At 47.1% G+C, this 19553-nt stretch overlaps 1 protein-coding gene across 12 annotated transcripts in view; it reads left to right on the top strand.

Moving 5' to 3' along the window:
- Positions 1-428: 428 nt before the first annotated feature.
- The window catches only part of EIF4G1 (eukaryotic translation initiation factor 4 gamma 1), a 133631-nt gene continuing 114506 nt past the window's right edge, over positions 429-19553 (top strand). For 9 of the 12 annotated variants that reach the window (XM_039322553.1, XM_039322564.1, XM_039322562.1 and 6 more), the window contains exons 1-2: positions 429-553; positions 2918-3033. The gene's annotated coding sequence lies outside the window, so the exon portion shown is untranslated. Of the gene's footprint in view, positions 554-2917; positions 3034-5712; positions 5837-19553 lie in introns of those variants that run through there. The other 3 variants (XM_039322555.1, XM_039322550.1, XM_039322551.1) reach the window with 2 other exon arrangements.

Genomic DNA, 19553 nt, shown 5'->3' with positions numbered 1-19553 from the left:
ATTCTTATTTAGTTTATTTTTTTCAAAAGAGCTCTTATAAGCCGGACGACTGACGGCTCGCTCGCCTTTCCGCTTCACAGGAACTCAATCCTAACTGGGTTTTGAACAAGTACAATCCTCACTAAGGACCCAAGGACGGGGACGGTTCGCACGCCAACACGTGTCCTCCCGCCGGCAGCGCCCGGAAGCGTGGCGGAAAGGGAGGCGGAAGCCGGCGGGCACCGCGTGACGCAGGCGCCGTGCTACCTGCGGGAGATCACGTGCCCGAACGGTCAGCTGACCCGCCCGGGCGCCCTTTCTTCTCTCCTCCAGGCCGCGCAGGAAAGCATGGCGCGGGTCACGTGACGAGGGCCTCCTTTTTCTCCCCCTCCCCCTCCCGAGAAAGGCTTCAGGCGAGCCCCGCCCCTTCCCCCCTCTCTTCTGGCCCTCGCCCCGTGACCGGTCCTCCCCTCCCGGCCCCGCCCCTCCCCTCGGAGCGGCTCCGGAAATGGTCGTGCTGGGCTCCGCTGCGGCTGCGTTGGGCCTCGCTCCCCGGACTGAAGGCGACTGAAAGGTAAACCGCGCGGGGCGGAGGGGGCGCCGGAGGGACGCGCGACTAGGCCGCGGCGGGGAGGGGGGCGGGGACCAGGCAGGCCCCGCCCCCTCGGGCTCTTCTCCTCCTCTCCCCGCATCGCGTCGCGCCCCGCCGGGGGACTTCGGCCGCCATTGCTCGCTCCTCCGCTTTCCCCCCCCCCCGCAGGGCCTCGCCTCAGCACCACGTGGGAGCCCTGCCCGGGACAGGCCGCGTGGAACTCGCCCCCGAGGCCGGCTCCGTCTGAGGCCCCGCTCCATTTTGTCTCCCTCCGCCGCCCTGGCCGCGTTCCCGTCGCCCAGCAGACCCGAGACCCAGCGGCTCTCTTTCCCCAACGTGCTCCGGGGCTGACGAGTGTCCTGGGAATGGGGCCACCTCGGTCCCCCGTGTTAAAACTGTGTCGTGTAAACGCGGCCTTGGCGCGGAGTTAAGAGTTTACAGCCCCCCCCCCCAGGCCAAGCCGGCGTAGCCTATAAAGTCACCGGCTGGCTGAGTCAAAGACATCCGGAGGAGGCCGGCTCTGGAGGCCTAACTCGGCCTCATTTTCTGTCGCCCTTTGGCTTTCTGGACTCTGAACTCTCAAACCTCTTGGCTGCCACCAAGACTCAACTCTTGAGTCACGGCACCCCAGTCCCTTGCTAAATACGAATTAAAAGGATTTATTGGCTTCAGGACTCTTAGGAAATATAATGAAACGCTGCCCTTCCTCTAAGTAAATTTAGCTTTTTGTTCAACCTTTCCGCGTGTGAGGAATGCCGAGATCTCCTCTCCCCTCTGCAAGGCAGAAATGACGCGATTGGAGGCACATAAACCTGGTTTGGCTAGTTCTCTGTGGCAAATTGTCTCCATTAGCTGGACTTTTTTTTTTTCCCTGTGCTATTTCGTCGTTTGAAGCTTGAGCTTCCCAAACAAATATGCCCTCAGCAATGGGGTAGTACTGAGATCAAGATCTGTGTTTGCATTGGTTCTTTTTGAAAAGCTGTTGAGCCTTAATTTGAGTGGTATATGAAAAAATATTTCCTTTCCCTGCTGGCTCTAAGCTGCCTACCATAAGTGGTAGCTATGCCCTCTGATGCAATAACAAAGAATCGTACCAAGCAAAGCCTTTTCTAGGGAGTCTCCATTCTTTATGTATGTATTGGTATCCTGCCTTAATTTTTACAAATAATTCAAAGCCACGAACGTATCCAACACACCTTCCTCCTCCTATTTCCCCCCCCCCAGCTACTCAGTGAGAAAGAATGACTGGCCCAAAGTCACCCAGCTAGCTTTCATGGTTAAGGCAGGACTTGAATTCGGTCTCTCACTTTCTAGCCCAGCGCCTTAATCACTAGACCAAACTGGTTCTTGCCTCTCTTCTTACACTTTTGCTGTTGGGTTAAGTTCAAAGGCCTACTCTTGTGTAGAACCAAATTGAGCAATAATTGTAAATAATTTTTGCACTAGTGAAGTGCTATACAAATGATTAATGAATCTATATACAGAACGTCCAGTTCTGCAGCTGACATTTCCCTGCAAACATCCATGGGGGTGGAAATCCCTCCCACTCTTGAATCGTGGCTTGTTGAAGGCATTAAAATTCTGTTTCCTGAACTATTTATTGCACATGAATCCATGAGCCTTGCTTTTGGACCCAGAATCCCATTATTTGGACTGCCATCAATTTTGACATGTCTGTAGTGTCTAGTATGTTGTGTCTTCATGAGCTGAGACCATGTAAACACAAAAGTTAGGAGCTCTCTTGCCTTTGAGCAGCAAAGCTACCATCTGTGTAATGATAGTTCTAGTATGCTTAAAGATGTTTGAAGTCAAACCAGCTGCTTGTATAACACATTATATTCCTAGACAAAACCTCTTTCCCCACCTATTCTTCTCCTGCATGATCTTGTTCTTGTCCCCTCCCACCTTATCTGTAGGGCCCAGAATCTAAGGCACACACTAGGATGTATTTGCCATGTTTTGCACAAAATTTGGAGAGCCTGAGCCTTCAGTTAATTGTTAACAGTATTGGTAATATTTGTAGGATGGGACTTTATAAATTTGAGTATAAGCAGCCAGGGATCTGATGCATTTCTCAGCCAGTATCTATGAGACAAACTATGTTATTGTCACATTTAATGTCTCTCTGAATTTATAGCAGCACGAGATTTTTTGCTTTTTTAAAGTGACTTATGCATCATCCTAACTTAAAATGTGAATTTCATATAAAGAAAGGATTGGTTTGATTTCACAAATTGCACTATTCTTTTGATGTGTTTCTAGGCCATTAAATGAGGGAATTTTTTGGGGAGGGAGGAGGGAGAAAATGTTTTCACTTAAATGAAACATTTTTGTTTGCAATTTCAGATCTCTCATTCTCTTCCTTCCTGGACTTCACTGATCTCAAAAAGCTATTATCAAATCATATCAAATGACGGTGGCCATGATAAAATATCTTCAAGTTGTTTCCAAGAAAACTACAGGTAGTTCTTGATGTATGACCGTACATGTAATAACCGTTCAAAATTACTCTCGTGCTGAAAAAAACTGACTTAACGACCAGTCCTTATACTTATGACCATGGCAGCATCCCCGCAGTCATGGGATCAAAATTTTTTCACTTGATAGTTGTCAAGGCTGGTATTCATGATGGTTGTTAGGTCCCAGGGTCAGGTGGTCACAATTTCCAATCTTCCCAAAGGGCTTTCAACAGTAGGGGGGGGGGGAGAGGATACCACCTTTGCTTAAGGATTGCAAGATTTGCTTAACAAACATGGTGGTTCGCTTAACAATCCTGGCAAAATACGATTGTAAAATTGGACACGATTCACATCGAACAGCCGCATTGCTTAGCAGTGCAAATTCCGGGGTCAATTGTGGTCATAAGTTGAGGACTACTTACATTTCTCTATAAAATCAGAAAATCACCTGATTCCAAGCTCACGCACAGAGAGGTTTCCAAGAAGTAAAGATGCTTGTAGAATTTCATTGTTGAGGTTTACTTTCAAACAGAAATATTATTTTGGGAAATGAGCCCCAACACATTTTTTTTTAAAGAACAAGATTTTATAGGTATGTTTACTTCTTGCGCGCCTTTCTCGAAGTTGTAAGTTGAGGTGTGATCTCAGATTTCCGATGTGCCTTCTGGTACTTTTAATCCAGAATCTGCCCTCTTCTCTTCAGTCGGTAAAACTTTAAACCTGATGACCTTAGATTGGCTCCCAAACATTTTGCTTGTCACTACGTTGAGGTTTCATGTTTCATCAAGGCTTATGCCTTTTATTAAAATGTGGCCAGGCTCCTGTTCCTTTGCCAGATTGAGCAAGTTTCTTGTAAAGCTGGGAGGGTTTTTCCTCTGCAATTAAATGTGAACTAGCGATGTACAAATATTAGGAAATAATCCCATTCTCTAAAGGTGAACATCCAAAGAGGCATTTGTTTCCCCCCCCCCCATTGCCTGTTGTAAGTTTGGCAGCCCACTATCTTTCTTTGTGTAAACTCAATGTCACTCAAAAAGATACTTTGCTGAGTACAAGTAAACTCAGGCTAACCATTGTCTCATCTGGCACCCCCTTGTTGTATCCGGCAATTCCTGTAAATACCCCCTCCTCAACATTGCCATTTTTAAAAATTGTGTACCTTCTTGGTTTGCATTTCCAGTGCTGGCTTGTACACGTAGTCCTTGACTTAACGACCACAATTATTATTATTATTATTTTGTCCCATTTTACAACCTTTCTTGCTACAAGTTAAGTGAATCGCTGCTGTTAAGTTAGTAACATGGTTATTAAGCAGTCAGCATAAGAGCCAGTAACGCTTAACTGGTCATAAAATACGATTACATGACTCTCCACACTGAAACTCATACATTTATGCCGGTTGCCAACTGTCTGAATTTTGATCGTGTGACCGTAGGGTTGCTGCAACAGTCGTCTGAAAAATGGTCCTAAGTAGAACAGCCACTAAACAAAACTGTTGTAAGTCAAAGACTACCTGTATGTCAGAAATCCGCCCCCAGCATGCTCTGTTTATGGAATTCTGAGCTTATTATCCCAGTTTAGTTTTTATTTTTTCTCAGGAGAGCTATAGAATAGGGGAGACCTCTGACTCCATGCGTTCCCAGTTCCCCCTGTCAGGAAAGGAGGGGGAAAAATATGTATTTGAATCGTGAATCAAATCTGAGCGCTCTCAACTTCGTGCCCTCCAGATGTGCCTTCTATCTGCCCCAGATAGCATGGTACAGGCAAGTCCTCAAGTTATGACAACTGAGCCCAACATTTGCGGTTAAGTGAGAAATTTGTTCTAAGTGAATTTTGCCCCCTTGTGCGGTCTTTCTTGCCACATTTGTTAAGTGGAATCGCTGCGGTTGTTAAATTAACAGGGTGGTTAAGTTAAGATGAATGAATCCGGCTTCCCCATTGACGTTGCGTGTCGGAAGTTTGCAAAAGGGGATTGATAAGCCTGACTCGGGGAACAGTGCAGCCCTCATAAAAACGTTTGAGTCCGTTGCCAAGCAATCCGAAGGTGCTGCAGTGGTCATTAAGTGGGAAAAATAAGTCGCTTAACTTGGAAGGGTCACTAAATGAACTGCTGGAAGTTGAGGACAACCTGTAATCGTGCTCCAGTTCCTTTGAAAAGGAGGGCATCCTATGGGGTAGGGTAGCCCTTGTCAGGCCTCTGTGTGTGTGTGTGTGTGTGTGTGTGTGTGTGTGTGTGTGTGAGAGAGAGAGAGAGAGAGAGAGAGAGAGAGAGTCGCTCTTCCTACTTGCAAAGACCCTTCTGCAACCTCCGTTTTTCCCACTGGGTGGGTTCCGAGGGGCTTAGAGACCCTCTTCCCCCCCCACGTGCGTTTGGGGGCGAAGGAAGAGACCCTGCTGCGGCTCGTGGGAAGGCGGGGATCCCCCATCTCTCCTCCCGGAGCTGGTTTTCCTTCCTGGCCAGCGCGCAGCTGGGGAAACAGACCCGCTTTGCGGCCGGTCCCTTCCCTGGAAGCGGCGCCAGGCCTGCTTCTTTTTTTTTCCCCCTTCTTCTTTCCCTCCTCCTCGCTAGGCCCAAAGCCCGCCGGCCCCACGTGTTCTCCTCCCTGTCCCTTCCTTCCTTCCTTCCTTCCTCCGTTCCTCGCCTTGCCCGAGGCCGTGGCGGGGTTGGCCTTGGCGCGGCTCCTCCTCCTCCCCTCGCCCCTCCCCTCGCTCGCTGGCTGCCGCCGCTGCTGCCACCGCGCCGGTCCTCGGATCGGCGTCCGCCTCTGCGATCCGGCCGGCCCCACGTGCTTCAGGGCTGAAATCGGTAAGCTGGGTCGGTAAGATTGGAGAGGAGCGGCTGGAGAGCGCGAGCGGGGGGGGGAGGGGGAAGGGGAGAGAGAACCCGGCCGGGCTCGGCCCGCCTCCTGGCTTTCTCTGCGCCGAGGCTGTTCTTTGCCGCCGCCGCCGCCGCGTGGGCCTGGCGATCGCCTGCCTCCTTCCCCCCCCTCTGGGGCCGCCCGGCTGGGACACGTGTCCTTGGATCGGGCGGATCTGGCCTGCTTTTCCGGCAAGCCGGGCCGGCCGGCCGGCGCTGGGCGAAGGAGGAGAGGCGGCCCGGAGCAGGAGGGAGAGGAGAGAGGAGGAGGGGGGGGGCGGTCTCGGGTCCCCTTCGCTCCCACGTGCTCTCCGCGGGAGGGGTCGAGCTGAAGTCCGTCTCGCCTTTTTGCTCGGCGGGGCGGCCGGATTTGGGGTCGGGAGGGAGGGGTGCTCTTTGGAAGGGTGAAGACCCGGCTGCGGGCTGTGAAGCTGTTTTCCCCCCCTCCCCAAAATAGGCCTGTCCATCCTTTTTTTTTTTTCCAGCTGCCTTCTGTCTCTCTCCCCCCCCCCCTCCCGCCGCCCTTTCCCAAAGGGGCTGTTAGGGAAAGCCTCTCTCCCTTTGTAACGATGTAAAGGATAAATAAGGCCTTGGCATCTTGCCTGGCTGCTCCTCCTCTTCTGGATTCTTTTATTTGGTGGGTCTCCCAATTTTTTTTTTTTGGGGGGGGGTAGTGGTGGTGGTGGTGGTGGTGGGAGAAAGGAATGGCGGGGTCTCCTTTTGGTGGTGTCTCCTTTTGCCTCTCCCGCCTTTGCCATATGTTTGCCCTGTTCTGGGCGAGGGAAGGAGGCTCTGCTGGTATCTTAACCTGGTTTTTTTTTCCCCCAGGCTTCCCTTGGAATGTCTGACTTGGCTTTGACAGGTGTTTGTAGCAACAGACGGTGGGAGCTGGGTGCCTGCAGTTAAAACTCTTTTAATTTTCTTGGTAGGCTGCTTGACTGCCGCCGAGGTGGGGATCCTGTGGGGGTGAAAGGGACTTTTTTGCCGTGTGGAGCAACTCCAACTCTCCTTAATGGGGGAAGGAGGACATTTTGAACCTCTCCTGCACGTTTCCTGGTTTTGGGTGTAATTCGGGCCTTTAAGGGAAGCCGGGTTCCCAGGAAAGTTGGTAATTTACAGATCACATTTTGTCCTAGCCAGCTCTTTTTCTAGGCTACTCCTGGGATGGGCAGAATCTACATTTATTTTGATAAGAGCGTATTGGATTAGTAGAAGGAAGAGAGCAGCCTGGTAATCGAGTTTTCTCTAGCAAGACAGGCTGCGCGGAGGGAATACAGTGGTTCTCCTTTATAACTCTGGAGACATGGGTGTGTGCCTCAAAAGAAGGGCTGGGGAAATATTTGAAATTCCTAAGCTACAGGATAAAGACATTTAGGAACGAGTCCTGAATAGGGATGGAAGGAGTCACTTAATGTAAAAACAGTTACCTGCTTTTCATCCCTGTTCAGTAGCCGGTAATGTCCTGGCAAATAAGTTTTGAAAACAAGTTAGATGCTAGCTTCTTTTGACTCTTGAATTACTAAAAATCATCATTTATAAGGTGCCTCCCATTGTCTTTCTCGGGCCACGTTTTTCAAGTAGTTCCTTTGGGAATTACGTCCCTTAGCAGGGAAAGTTAAGGTAGTCCTCAACTTACACGACCATAGTTGAGCCCCAAATGTATGTTGTTAAGTGAGAAATTGGTTAAGTGAGTTTTGCCCCATTTTATGATTTTTCTTGCCAGTTTTGAATCATGGCAGTTCAATTAGTAACATGGTAATTAAGTGACTCTGGCTTCCCCATTGACTTGGTTTGTTAGAAGGTTACAAAGGGGATCACATGACCCCAGGACACTGCAGCCGTCATCCATGTGAGTCAGTTGTCCAGCACTCGAATGTAAATCATATGACCACATGGGGGATGCTGCAACGGTTATAATTGCAAAACAATCATAAATCACTTTTTACGGTGCCATTGTAACTTCGATCGGTCCCTAAGCAAACTGTCGTAGGTTGAGGACTTTTGATAAAGGAGAATGTAGCTCGGGGTTGAAATGAGGGGTCCTTGGTGGTGTCTGACCTTGGTTGTTTCCTTGCAAGCCAAAGGTTGTTTTCTTAATGCCCCCCCCCTTGAGTAGCCTGTCTGCTGTCTGATGAATTCAGGGTCCTCTCCTCAATGGACTGTGTTTCTAACATTGACATTTATAAGTTACAAGATTTAAGTGATAGACGTGGGTCGTTTGCCTGTGAGACAGGCTGCATCTAAATTTAATAAATAAATAAAAATAAACAATGAAGGTCCTAGTTAAAAGAAATCTCACTTCTCCCAGCATCTTCTGATTAGTGATTTGTGCTGGGGGGAGGTAATCTGGCCACCCCCATCTGTGCAGTCTGGAATCCCATAATGCAGTGTTTTTCAACCTTGACCATTTTAAGGCATGTGGACTTCAACTCCCAGAATTCCACAACCAGCAATGCTGGCTGTAGAATTCTGGGAGTTGAAGTCCACATGCCTTAAAATGGTCAAGGTTGAGAAACACTGCATTATGGGAGAACAGGAGAGTTTGCAAGTAAGTTGCTTGATAAACCGCTATAGGTCCCTGCTCTGAAATGGGAGTATAATAGCGGTGACTTGTATTTTTTCATTTCTTTTTTGTTTCGATTAAATGTGCAAAAAAGTGTCCTGTATCGATAGGAAGTATTGCTGTTTTCGCGAAGCGGCTCAAGAGCTGCTCTGTGGGATTGTGGCTTCTCCAGGGCTTGTGAAAAGTGAGTTTGTGACCCAGCTGGATTTTAGCCCAAGGCCCTTCAGGCTCCAAGGACATAACCCTGTTCCTCTTGCCACAGTAGCTGCCTTTCACCCAGCCGTCACAGATACTGATTTAATATCTGGGAAATTACATGTGCCCACTTTACCATGTCATTTTCTTATTACATGGGTATTGTATACTTACTCCTGAGAATGGAGGCACCAGGCATAACTTTATCCTTACAACAACAACAGTGTGGGAGAGTGCCTGGCCCAGAGTCCTCCAGTGATTTTGGGATGCCATGCGAGGACCTGAACTATGCTCCAAGTCCCATCGTGCTGAACCTGTCTGCTACACCGACTACACTGGGCTCAGTGGTGTGTTAAAGATACACATCTCTATGTGTGCAATGCAAAAAGTTTATGGAATCCCTACATACCTTTATTGACAGACTAAGTGTGTTGTTCTTCGTGTGCAAAAATGTGTGCGTAGTTTTCTGGGTAGAAACAGGGCGTTAGCTATTTGCAATTACTAATCACATAGTATCTCTAGATTAGGGGTCTTCAAACTTGGCCCTTTTATGACTTGTGGACTTCAATTCCCAAAATTCCTCAGCCAGCAACGCTGGCTGAGGAATTCTGGGAGTTGAAGTCCACAAGTCATAAAAGGGCCAAGTTTGAAGGCCCCTGATCTAGATAAATGATATATAGGTAGTTCTCTGCTTGTGACCTTTCACTTAGTGACTTTTCGAAGTTACAACAGCACTAAAAAAAATGACTTATGGCCGCCGTTCCTCACACTTATGACCATTGCAGCATCCCCGTGGTCACAGGATGAAAAATCGGACACTTGGCAACTGTCGTGTACAGGCAGTCCTCGACTTACAACAGTTGGCTTAGTGACCGTCCAAAGCTGCAGTGGCGGTGAAAAAAGTGACATGACCGTTTTTCTCACTTAGGACCATTCCAGCATCCCCATGATCATGTGATTTACGTTCTGATGCTTGACAGCCGATTCACATTTATGACGGTTGCCGTGTCCCAGGGTCATGTGATCCCCTTTTGTGACCTTTTGACAAGCAAAGTCAGTGGGGACTTAACAAATTATTATCACTAATTTTAACACCTGCAGTGATTCGCTTAACAAACATGGCAAGAAAAGTCATGAAAGTGGGGCAAAGCTCACTTAACGCATTTCTCACTTAGCAACATAAATTTTGGGCACCATTATGGGCTCGTAAATTGAGGACTACCTATATTTATGACAACCACAGTTGTCCCAGGGTCATACAATCACTTTTTGCCACCTGATAAGCAAAGTCAATGGGGAAGCCGGATTCAACTTAACGCCCGTGGTACTAATTTAACAGTTGAAGTGATTCACTTAAGAACTGTGGCAAGAAAGGTCGTAAAATGGGACGAAACTCAAGAACTGTCTCGCTTAGCAATGGAATGTGTTGAGTTCAATTCTGGTCGTAAGTTGAGGATTACCTGTATTTGTTTCTAGCCTTGTTCAGTGGAATCCGTAGCAGAACATCCAGATTCAGCCATAGCTTCATTCCATACAGCAGTGTTTCCCAAACTTGACAATTTTAAGGCATGTGGACTTCAACTCCCAGAATTCCACAGCCAGCAATGCTGGCTGTGGAATTCTGGGAGTTGAAGTCCACATGTCTTAAAATTGTCAAGTTTGGGAAACACTGTCATACAGCATTAACCTTGTGAACAAACTCTCAAGCTTCCTCCTTCCGTTATATACTCAAGATGGACAGTATTTAATATTTATTTGCTATGTATATGTAGGGGTGTGGGTCTGTACATAGGTTGTACATAGTATGTTTCAGGTATGTGTCATGTATGTGCTTCACTTTGAGAGCGGGCAACTAAATTTCATTTTTGATGTGTGCCGTTGTGCCCACAGTAAAAAAATGACAATAAAGGTTATTTTATATTTTTATCTAATATTTTATAGTTCCAAGGAGACGGGTCCTCTCAATTGGGAAGTCCCTTTCCTATGGCCTGTTTTCCTGTGGTTCTTAGTGACTTCGAATCCCACAGCCCAAGGAATCGGGTTTTATTTTCGGAGCAGCAGGAAAAAAGAACTGAAAAATGGGGCGGAGGTGCCAAATGTTCCCTTTTCCCCTTTCTCAGCCTCATTACTTGAAGAAAATCTTGCCGTCCAGGTTTTTGGTGGTTCTTCAGGTGCCTCCTCCAAAAGGACATTTCAGGAAATGATTTGGCCAGAGGCGAGAGAGGAAAGAAATACATTCTTCCTTTTAATTCTGCTGTGTTGAAATAAACGTTGCTTGAGAAGCGATGTGGACTTATGAGTCAGGAAGTAAGTCTCTGATAGGAATCTCATTTCAGTCACTGGGCTTTTTAGTCCAGCCTCCCTATTAATTAAAGGTTCCTTACCAAAGCAGGGCAAATGTCCGAGTAATTTCATTCCTTGCGCCGATCAGCAGAGGCACATCTGCTGGCGTTGCATAAATAAGCAAAGGTGGTAGCTGTTCTCCTTATTGTCCCCCCAAAATTGGGGTTCACTTATTTGCAATATTTATACAGCTGCCCAACTCAAAACCAACACGACTTTGGGCCGTGTAGAAAATCATTAAATAAAAAAAAAATGTGAAAGAAGAACAATACACGCCAGTAAGACAGAATAAATACAGGCAGTCCTCAACTTAGGACAGGGGTAGGCAACCTTGGCACTTTTATGACTCGTGGACTTCAACTCCCAGAATTCCTGAGCCAGCCATGCTGAGGGGAAAGGGAGAGGTTTCTAAGCTGAGCCATGCTGGCTCAGGAATTCTGGGAGTTGTAGTCCACGAGTCATGAAGGGGCCATAGTTCCCCCATGCTGGCTCAGGAATTCTGGGAGTTGTAGTCCACGAGTCATAAAAGAGCCAAGGTTACCTACCCCTGACTTAGGGCCACCATTGAGCCCAACATTTCTGTCGCGAAGTGAAACATTTGGTAAGTGAATTTTGCCCCATTTTACGACCTTCCTTGCCACTGTGGTTAAGTGAATCAACATAGTTTAGTTAGTAACAGGGTTGTTAAGCGAATCTGCCCCCCCCATTGACTTTCCTTGTCAGAAGGTCGCAAAAGGCGATCACGTGACCCTGGGGGGGACACTGTGGCCATCACAAATATGAGTCGGTTGCCAAGTGTTCAAATTTGGATCACGGGACTGTGGGGATGCTGCAGTCGTCGTAAGTGTCAAAAAAAGCATCCTAAGTCACGTTTTTTCAGTGCTGTTGTAACTTTGAAAAACGGTCACTAAATGAACCGTTGTTAAGTCGAGGACTCCCTGTGGTTAAATGCGGGGATCAGAACTAAAATTGGCCATTTCCTATAAAATGGGAGCACTGTTCATTATAATCCCGGACTTTCTAAAGTCCTATAGGGTGAGAGCCAGTTAGATCTAGGGTGGGAGATGGGTCTGAAGGACAGGAGGTGTCTCCTTGTCCCATAAGGTGACATGGTTTCAGAGAAGGGACTTGGTCCTCGACTTACAAATGGTTCCTGCCCATCATGTTCGTAAATCACAGCCGTAAAGCAGGTTGCCCGTGTGATTTTAGGACCTTTTTGTGGTGGCTGTTAAACGAGCCGATGGTTTGCTTGTGGGCATTTTTTGTTGAAAATCAGAAGTAAATGCTGCTTTTCTGCAAAACGGTTGTGAAGATTGGTCCCATGGCCACAGGGCTCTGCTGTTGGCCATAAAATGCCAGCCACTTTCTGAGCATCTGACGCGTAGTCACGTCACTGGCCACCTTGGGAAGGTCCATCAGAACATCGTACAGCCGCAGAGTGATGGTTATGGGGCAAGGGCTACCTGTATGTCCGCCTGGTTAGAATGTGCGGACAGGTCCTCTTGGATCAAGGTCATTCCACAAACAATAGTTAGCAAGTAATACTTACAGTAGTATTTCTCAACCTTGATTACTTTAAGGCAGGGGTCTTCAAACTTGGCCCTTTTATGACTCCTGGACTTCAGCTCCCAGAGTTCCTCAGCCAGCATGCTAGCTGAGGAATTCTGGGAGCTCAAGTCTATAGATCGTAAAGTTGCCAAGGTTGAGAAAATACCAGGTAGTCCTCGACTTACGACCACAATTGAGCCCAAAATTTCCATCGCTAAGCAAGACAGTGGTTAAAGTGAACTTGGCCCCCTTTTATGGTCTTTTTGCCAGAGTTATTAAATGAATCACTGCCGTTGTTAGGAAGGACCACGGTTGTTAAGTGAATCCGGCTTCCCCATTGACTTTCCTTGTCGGAAGGTCGTAACGGGGATCACATGACCCCGGGACGCTGCATAAATACATCCCAGTGACCAAGCATCCAGATGTGGATCACATGACAATGGGGATGCTGCAGTGCTGGTGAGTATGAAAAAACCATCCTAAGTCACTTTTTTTCAGTGCTGATATAAATTTGAACCGTCACTAAGCAAATGATTGTAAGGTCCAAAGTACCTGTATTTATGATGGCTGCAGGGTCTCAGGATCATGTGATCACTTTTTGCAACCTTCTGGCAAGCAAACTCAATGGGGATTCACTCAACAACCATGTTAGTAACTTAGCAGCCGCAGTGATTCGCTTAACAAAGGCGGCAACGAAGGTCATAAAATGGGACAAAACTTACATAACAATTATCTTACTTAGCAGAAATTTTGGGCTCAATTGTGGTTGTAAGTCAAGGACAATCTACACTCACGGAGGGAGACTGAATAAACTCTTGAGAAAGAGTCTTGTATACATACCGCCTGCATTTTCATGAGGGACTAAACCAGGGCTGGGGAACCTTGGCTGTTTTATGACTCATGGACTTCCACTCCCAGAATTCCTGAGCCAGCCACGCTGAGGGGAAAGGGAGAGGTTTACAAACTGAGCCATGCTGGCTCAGGAATTCTGGGAGTTGAAGTCCACGAGTCATGAAGGGGCCATAGTTCCCCCATGCTGGCTCAGGAATTATGGGAGTTGAAGTCCACAAGTCATAAAAGAGCCAAGGTTGCCTATCCCTGGCCTAGAGGGATCACATGAGGCCTGGTTAGACTAAGGCAGTGTTTCTCAACCTTAGCTACTTTTAAGACGGAATTCTGGGAGTTGAAGTCCACAAGTCATAAAAGAACCAAGGTTCCCCACCCCTAGACTAAACTGTAATGTAGTCAGCCACATTTTAATGTGGTATCTAGTGCATGGGGTCAGACTGGTACAGCGTCTTATGTGAACCCAGAAAATTGAGATAATTGAATATGTTGTGGTTTGCCAGCCCTCCATAAAGACATTGTGCAATCAGATCATAGAATGTGTTCTATTTTAACAACTTAAATCAGGGGTCTTCAAACTTGGCCCTTTTATGACACGCTGGCTGAGGAATTCTGGGAGTTGAAGTGCACAACTCATAAAAGGGCCAAGTTTGAAGACCCCTGATTTAAATGAATCTTGGGGGGGGGGGAGAGAGAGCAGATAAGCAGTGGCCCAAAATCACCCATTCAACTTTCATGCCTAAGGGAGGCCTAAAACTCATAATCTCCCTCTTTGTAGGCCAGCACCTTAAAACCACTACACAAAACTGCCTCTCCAGTATTCGTAGCTACTTGACAATGTATCTACACAGTACCTTTTTTCATCAGTACAGAATTTGTAGTTTTATTTGTAGCTGTCACATTCTTCCTCCTAAACGACATTTAATTTTTGTCTTCTTATAGTCTATATTTTCCCCCAGTACTGGAAATAACTTTCACTGCGGTAAAAATAGCCTTATAAGCCTTTTGAGTGTACGTGTTGCCTAAACTTGGTGGCACCTATATTCATCTGGCTGTCATATATATATTTATCCGACTCTAAATTATAGGGAATAAACCTTATTACTTAGTAAATTGTATCAACTGTTTTCTCTAATGTAAACCGCCTCGTAAAGTTTTTTTTTTTAATCCTAAAATAGCAGAAGGAAGCATTTAAATAACCTTGGTAAGTTTCTTAAACATGTACAATATTTATTGTCTGGAAGTTGAGTCATGGCAAAGGGACTCGGAGAATCAAATCTGGGTTGGTCACCAAAGGTCTAGTCTTCTGAGCTTTTGGACTCGTGCTAGATGGTTCCCATCCTCAGGGAACTTCTCTCTAGAAGAGAGTCTTGCCCCAAAACTAAAGAAGCTACTTGGATAAACAGTGAAATGTTTCAGTCCAAAAAAAAAAAAAAGCCAGTTGCCGTGACTCAACTTCCAGACAGCTCCATCTGGATGACTGAGAGTCTCCATCAACATACAATGTTAAATTTATATCCTGCCCTTCCTTCAAGAGCTCAAGGTGATGTACATAATGTAGGCAGTCCTCGACTTGCGACAACAATTGAGCCCAACATTTATGTTGCTAAGTGAGACATTTGCTAAATGAATTTTGCCCCAGGTTACGACTGTTCCTGCCTCGGCTGTTAAGCAGTTGTTAGTATCAATGGTTGTTAAGTGACTCTGGCTTCCCAGTTGACTTTGCTTGTCAGAAAGTTGCAAAAGATGATCACGGGACAGAACAACTGTCATAAATCCACGCCAGTGGCCAAGTGTCCCAAATTTTGATCACATGACCCTAGGGGTTCTGCAGTGGTCGTAAGTTTGAAAAAACAGTCACTTTTTTCAGCACCGGTGTATGACAACAACAACAACAATAATAATAAAAAAAGTTGGAAGAGATCTTGGAAGTCATCTAGTCCAACCCCCTGCTCAGACAGGAAACCCTATACCATTTCAGACAAATGGTTTCCAGTGTTGCAGCATTTACTGCTGCTGGAGGCAGGTTGTTCCACTGGTTAATTGTTCTAACTGTCAGGAAGTTTATCCTTAGTTCTAGGTTGCGTTTCTCCCTGATTAGTTTCATTCAGCAACCTTTTGAAATTACACTGGTGCTGCATCAATGGTGCTTATGACTGGTCCTCGGAGTTTAACAGCTATCCTAGTGTCCTCAATGGTCAAATAATCACCACTGGCCATTTTCTGTGCAGGCTTCCCCAGAAAGTCAGTGGGAAAGCCAGCAGGGAAACATCACAAGTTACTGGGGTAATCTGCTTCCCTCACCCAACCTCTTCAAGTCTCTTTGTAGTTTGGATCACACTGAACAGTAATGCAGCTGTCCCTCGCATACACTTCTCAACTTCTGCGGTGGCTTTTGCACACTTTGCACACACTTCCATTGTCTCAAAGCTGCTTTATTCAAAAGGCAGCTGGACTTTATTTTTCCTTGGAAAACGTTTCGCTTCTCGTCCAAGAAGCTTCTTCAGAACTGAAGAAGCTTCTTGGACGAGAAGTGAAATGTCTTCAAGGAAAAACGAAAGTCCAATTGCCTTTGGAAAGAAAGCAGCTTTGGGATACCTATATAAATCACTTAAGACAGTGGTTCTCAACCTGTGGGTCGGGACCCCATTTGGGGTTGAATGACCATTTCACGGGGGTCACCAAACAACGCAGTCCGCCATTTTTTCCCCCTTTTCCTTAGCTGTGCTACTCCCTTTTATTCTATTGGCTTTTGAAAGCCAATAGAATAGACTCTCTTGAATAGAGTCTAATTCTATTGGCTTTCAAAAGCCAATAGGAATTGTCCAGGCTGTCTCTGCCCTGTTGAGCCCGCCAAAAGTCCCATTCTGCAAACGGCGCTGCACCAGTTGAGTAGTCCTCGACTTACGACCGGTTGAGTAGTCCTCGACTTACGACCGGTTGGGGGTCGCGGCATTAAAAAGGTTGAGAACCACTGACTTAAGAGAAAAGAAATGTCTTTTGTCCCAATGCATTTACAGTCTTAAATTGGTGCTGGCATAAGGAGGTGAGGATAGGGAAAACGGAAAACGGATAGATAAAAGGCAAGAAATGCAAGCAAAATGGCTTGCACAATTTTGGATTTCCCAAGTTTCTGGTGAGTTACGTAACCCGTTTATTTCATGGACGTTTTCCTTCCGAATTGCTCTGAAAGAGTAACCTTGCCTGAATAATCACAGTAGCAAAAGTGGTTGGATCAGAGAATACTGTAGGAAGCTATCATAAGCCCTGCCGTTGAAAAGCAAAGTGCGATTCCTGTTTTGTGAGTTCTTCGGCAGCTCATATTCGTTGTCAGCGGTTTTGCAAATAGGGAATTTTAAAGCAGTAAGATTGCGCTCTGGCAAATGCAAATGCTGTAATTGTTTTGAATGACGCAACCTTATTTCATAAAAGTAGACCCGTGCCTTAGCCCCATTGACCACTTCTTATTTAAATCGACTCTGTAACTGACCTGCCTGGCTGGGTAATTGAGTTACAGTCCTGACATACTTACTCCAACCTGACCGCAGAGTGAGTTTAATCAGGTGCCTACAACAGGGCTTTTCAACCTCCTCACCCATTGTCCCACTTTTAGGATATGGGAACATCCGAGGACCACCAGTCGCCTAGCAAGGTGTCAAAAAAGTGATGATTAAAAAAAAAAGGGAAAAAAGTGATAAAGTACAGGTAGTCCTCAACTTACAACAGTTCACTTAGTGACTGTTAAAAGTTACAATGGCACTGAAAAAAGTGCCCCCCCCCAAGCCACAGCCAAGCAAGACGCCTGCCCGCCCGGCTGCGCTCTTCCTCCTGTCCGAGGTTTTCATTGTTGTGAGCATTTCTGTTGGGGATTGGTAGCGGGGGTGGGGTGGGGGGTTGTTTGGTTTTTATTCCCCCCATCTGCTGGATGGTTGCAGCAGGTTTTGATCACTTCACAAGACCCTGGGACACTGTGACCGTCATAAATATGAATCAGTTGCCAAGCATCTGAATGTAAATCACAAGACCCTGGAGATGCTGCAACATTCCAGCTGATCGGTGCTTCTTCAGGGCTCAGCAGAAGCTCCAGGATCAGCGCCGAGCTCCAGCTGGAGTCTGGCACTGATCCTGGCGCTTCTGCTGAGCCCTGACAGCCCTGCAGCTCCAGCCGTCTTTCGCTCAGGGTTGTGCGTTGCTGCCACCAGTTCAGCTCATTCCCCTCCCCCGCTACCACTTTTCTAGGATGGTCCCGTACCACCTGCCAGGTGCCAATGTACCACAGGTGGTACCCGTACTACTGGTTGAAAAGCCCTGGGCTACAAAACCTAGGCAGGTGAGCTGGTGTGACAACAAGCCTGTAATCGTCCTCCGAAAGTACTCTGGTTATAGCAGTGTTTCTCAACCTTGACAATTTTAAGGCATGTGGACTTCAACTCCCAGAATTCCACAGCCAGCAATGCTGGCTGTGGAATTCTGGGAGTTGAAGTCCACATGCCTTAAAATTGTCAAGGTTGAGAAACACTGGGTTATAGCCTCAAGATGATTTATGACCGACACCTGCCCAGTGCTCCTTCTTAAATGTCTTGGATTCTTTTATTTATTTAGTTATTTATTTTGGTCTGGTGTTTAGCCCGGATGGGCCAGGATTTTAACTTTAGACACAGGTAGTCCTCAACTTACAACCACAAGTTGAGCCCCAATTTTTTTTTTTTTGCTGAGCGAAATCTTTGTCAAGTGAATTTTGCCCCATTTTACGACCTTTCTTGTCACAATTATTAAATGAATCACAGCAGTTGTTAAATTAGTAACGCGGTTGTTAAGTGAATCGGGCTTCCCCCGTTTGACTTGGCTGGCCAGAAGGTTGCAAGAAGCGATTACATGACCCCGGGACACTGCGACCGTCATAAAATATAAGTCACTTGCTAAGTGGCTGAACTTTGATCACGTGACCACCGGGATGTGGCAGTGGTCGTAAGTGTGAAAAACGGTCATAATTCAGTGCCATTGTAACGTTTAACGGTCACTAAAGGAATTGTTGTCAATGGTTAGTCCTATTGGTAGCAATAGCACTTAGACTGATATACCGCTTCACAGTGCTTTACAGCCCTCTCTAAGCTGTTTACAGAGTCAGCATATTGCCCCCAACAATCTGGGTCCTCATTTAACGACCTCGGAAGGACGGAAGGCTGAGTCAACCTTGAACCAGTGAGACTCGAACTGTCAAACTGCTGGCAGTCAGCAGAATTAAGCCTGGAGTACTACATTTTAACCACTGTGCCACCACGGCTTTTAGTAGTAGTATTTTAAGCCAGGGGTCTCCTACCTTGGTAACTTGAAGACCTGCGGACTTCAACTCGCAGAATTCCTCAGCCAGGATATCCAGACTCCATTCTAGCTGATGAGCATCGGTTGTTCTTAGGCCAGGATTGTGGGGCTTGCTTACTTGCTTGATTAATGCCAGCCATTGCTGCAGGCCCGGTTTGGAATATTATGCTTGGTCATGAAAGTCTTGCTCTGACAACCGCTTGGGCGATCCCAGCTGTCTCCATACGTGGGCATTTGCTTTCCTGCCTCTTCCTTTCTGGTGGCCCCTCTCATGGTTCTAAGGGGGGGGGGAAGGATGTTTTGGGAGAACATTTTTGCAGTTCAGGACAGGAGGACTGATGCGTCTTGTGTGCAGTATCCCAGCAATCCTCACAACGGCCCTGAAAAGTGCTGTCTCGTCCTTTATTTCTGCACAAGGTAGCATGCAGGGGTCTTCAAACTTAATAAAACCAGGTGGCGTAGACTGGTAATTCAGGATGTAAGCTATGCGCTGGTCCTTCTGATGCCGATCATTCCCTGAAGAGGGAGCTGCTGAACCAGTGGTTCTCTTTTTAATGCCGCGACCCCCAACCGGTTGTAAGTCGAGGACTACCCAACCGGTCGTAAGTCGAGGACTTTCCATGCCCGGGAGCGCCGCGCATGCGTGGTGCCACCCCCTGCGCCGGCCGAGGCGTAGCTGGCAAGCGGCAGAGACAGCGCAGGCCGACCACCGGCTGGGCCACCAGCTGGGCCAGCCCAAGGGAGGTAAGGCACCCGCCGGGCCCCACGCGTGCCAGCAACCCTCCCTGCGCCCGCCGGCCTCCCACCTCCCACCCCTGGCCCTCTTTTACTTACATTTTTAGTAGTTGC

The sequence above is a fragment of the Crotalus tigris genome, unplaced genomic scaffold (genome assembly GCF_016545835.1).
Source record: "Crotalus tigris isolate CLP2741 ecotype Arizona unplaced genomic scaffold, ASM1654583v1 scf7180000024116.2146003, whole genome shotgun sequence".
In the NCBI taxonomy this organism is placed as follows: Eukaryota; Metazoa; Chordata; class Lepidosauria; order Squamata; family Viperidae; genus Crotalus; species Crotalus tigris.
This window is presented reverse-complemented; position numbering and strand designations above follow the sequence as displayed.